The sequence below is a fragment of the Helicoverpa zea genome, chromosome 18 (genome assembly GCF_022581195.2).
Source record: "Helicoverpa zea isolate HzStark_Cry1AcR chromosome 18, ilHelZeax1.1, whole genome shotgun sequence".
Lineage (NCBI taxonomy): Eukaryota > Metazoa > Arthropoda > Insecta > Lepidoptera > Noctuidae > Helicoverpa > Helicoverpa zea.
In genome coordinates this window covers 1,703,223-1,706,479 of record NC_061469.1, presented here as the reverse complement: position 1 = coordinate 1,706,479, position 3,257 = coordinate 1,703,223, and the positions used below count along the sequence as shown (strand labels likewise).

At 34.3% G+C, this 3,257-nt stretch overlaps 1 non-coding gene across 1 annotated transcript; it reads right to left on the bottom strand.

The window, feature by feature from the left end:
• Nucleotides 1-1,661: 1,661 nt before the first annotated feature.
• Trnag-ccc lies at nt 1,662-1,732 on the bottom strand. The gene has a single exon. It is a non-coding gene; the product is annotated as a tRNA-Gly (tRNA).
• Nucleotides 1,733-3,257: the final 1,525 nt, after the last annotated feature.

Genomic DNA, 3,257 nt, shown 5'->3' with positions numbered 1-3,257 from the left:
CTGTATTTTTATAAGAGTTATTTTTATATAAATTTAATACTTGAAGAATTTTTGAAGAGTATTTATTTTATTTAACTGACACCTCTATTTCATTCCTAACTCTACGGGAACTCCATGGGAACAGAACGGCTGGTCGTGATTGGTCGATCTTACAAAAAGACTGACCAATCAGAGAGAGCTTTCGGACAGTTGACAATTTGACAATTTCTCATCGATAGATTATAATATAGCGAAAAATAATGCGTTAAATTGCAATCAGATGTTACGGTTCACAATAATTCGACAGTTTACAATCTCTCGAGATAGATTGTAATCTAACGATGTTTGTAATCTTACGGTAACATATATATTGTTTATTATTTTCCATAGAAATTACGTTATTGAAAACCCTTATTGATTTAATGAGTAAACTCAGGCTTTTATGTCGTAAGGCTATATATAAAAAAAATATGTCGATACTTGTGAACGTAGCTGCAAGGAACCCGAAATAAGCACATTTTAAAAGTGAAAAACTGATTTAAATACCTACAATTTAAAAGTGGGAACTGTAAAATCTTTGTTGTTTTTTTGTAATCAAAAGGCTTCGAAACTACTGAACCTTGATAAAAAATTGCTGCTGGGAAGAAGTTACACTATCCCCGGGTTACATAGGCTGCAATTTATCCAAGTAGGTAAAAAATGTAGTTCAACCTAGACACAACCCTAAAAAAACCTCTAGTCCTACTTCGTACAAAACTCATACAAATGATATTTTAAATAAATAAGCAAACAAGACCTTCGAACCAACCAAATCCACTGTTAAGCTAGAAATACAAATACAAAATACAAAATCAGTAGAAAATACCCAGGTTATCACATAAACGGGTCTGACGGGGCCCATCGGAGGTCTGTACAAATAAGCATTGAGTGTAGGGACCCTACAATGTTGATGCTATTTGAGACAAATCCCGTTTTTATTTTGTTGAGAATTCTGATTTGATGCTATCTGGATCGCTGTTTGGAAGGAGAAAGAGGGAATTTAAATATTTTGTGATATCTTTGGGTAAATGTTGGTTGAATTTCAGACTATGTAGTCTTATCATATATGCAGTTTGATATTTAGGTAGTTATTTGTATAAAAATAAAACGCAAAAGCAAATTACAAAAAGCGATAAAACATAGCTACATACTAATATACATAACAATATCAGAAATTATCTTCATGCACGAACATAATAAAACATTAGTTTATGCTTCTAGTGACGTACGCATTCATTTTTTTAAGACCTATTAAAAATACCTATTAAATACCTATTAAAAGTACCTACTTAATATTATCATAACCAGGTACGTCTACTTACCTAAGATAAACCCAAAGAAATGATTACAACAGTGATACTCGTCCAAAACGTTTACCCAACATAAAAAAAAAAAACAAGAAAAAGTCTTGTCACCCCAATTTTATTTGTCCCCGAGATTAAAGCCGAGCATATTATAGGATATCACACCATTCACAACAGTTGTCCGCTAATAATACTCGCCTCTGCCGGGATTTCGCGCCAAACGACCAAAATGGCACCCAACAATCTCCAGATTACAAAACTGGACACAGAAAGTAACCGAAACCCGCCAAAATGAATCCGGGACACTCATATTTTAGATTAAAATTTTTCAAAAAGGAGTGCACTGCCCGGGAATCGAACCCGGGTCGCAAGAATGGGAATCTTGCATGATACCACTACACCAGCAGTGCGATGTTGCACAATGTTAAAAATAGATATATGTACCGATATGCAGTTGAATGCACTATTTCTCTTGTCGTGTATTGCCATGTTTAAGAAGAAGTGTGTTGGAATTCTGTTATCGCTTGAGTGGTTAGTAGCAGTAGTTACCTAGCTAGTCATTTAACACTTTATTCAATGGAGTTTGCATAAATTCTTGCTTATAGACTGTACCGTTATACCTAGCTACTTATTTAACACTTCATTGAATGGAATTTGCATACATACCTACTTGCTTAATAAAAGACTGTAGATTTTCTTGTTGAAAAACGACAAAGGCATTTGATGTTTAGGTTCAAATCTTTACGAAGGATGTTTTAAACTTATCAGCTGAGGTAAAGCGACACTTACAAGCCGAATGATTGAGGACTCTTACATGGTCGAAAACACCGCGAAACGACGCACCCAGATTGAAAGAAACCTATAGGTTAGCCCTCCTCAATACTTAGATGGACTTCAAAATACATATTATCTTGACATATTCTTTATCACTATAATTCACTTTTCAGCAAACAGTTTAAAAATACTTACCTACAAGCTCGTCGTATAGAAAACTAGCTCATCTTACCAAAGAGACCTAACTTCGAAACAAGTTGAAAGTTAACTTGCACAGTTCTAAAGCCATTTGTGTTTCTTAAAAAGCGATACGAGAATTTGTTAGTTTCAACAGTAAAGTTTTATAATACGCATATACTTACCTATTTGTTCGCTTACCTACTTCTACATGACAAGAATTTAACTTCTAGAAAGTGCTTGCAGGATCGCAGTTTCGAAAGTACCTACCTATAGAAAATGGTATGTAACGAAAAGATAACATTAATGGTAAGTTGTACCATTTAACTATAATTATATACTTACCATTTTCAGCTATTAAATCGCTGCCGATTTGACGAATGGGCGCCAAGTAAATACACAGCTAGTTACGTTATCGTTAAACATAATTAAATGAGGCACCTCACCCTTAGTATGACTGCTGTTGAAAATATATGTAAATCTTTCAAGACCGCGTCCTTACTACAAAAGTTGTATCTTCAAAAAACAACAATTAATAACAAGTTTCGGGAGCCCTTGACCCAGTTTTGTCCCAGCAGTGACCAGCATGCGACCAGACCACCAAACAACCCTTAAGGAAGGGAAAACAAGATGACGACGATAAATAACCAACAACTTTGGCTAACTTCTCAACAACTGGGAAGACAATAAACTATTGCACATACCTTTGGATATCAAGTAGCTGTTGTCTAAGAATATTTGAAGCATTTTTTGGTAGAATAATAAAATACATTCTTCAGTATCATATCACAAGACCTGTTTTCAGGTTTTGAAACTGTAAAATCTTTGCGTAACCATTCGAAAGAGTTACTCCTTGTCTATAGGAGTCTTTATGGATCATCAGATAGATGTTATCCTATCTCAAAAAAAAGGTTGGAAATGCAAAAATTCTCAGACATAGCATAGACTAATATACTAATATTAGTCTATGGACATAGGTACATA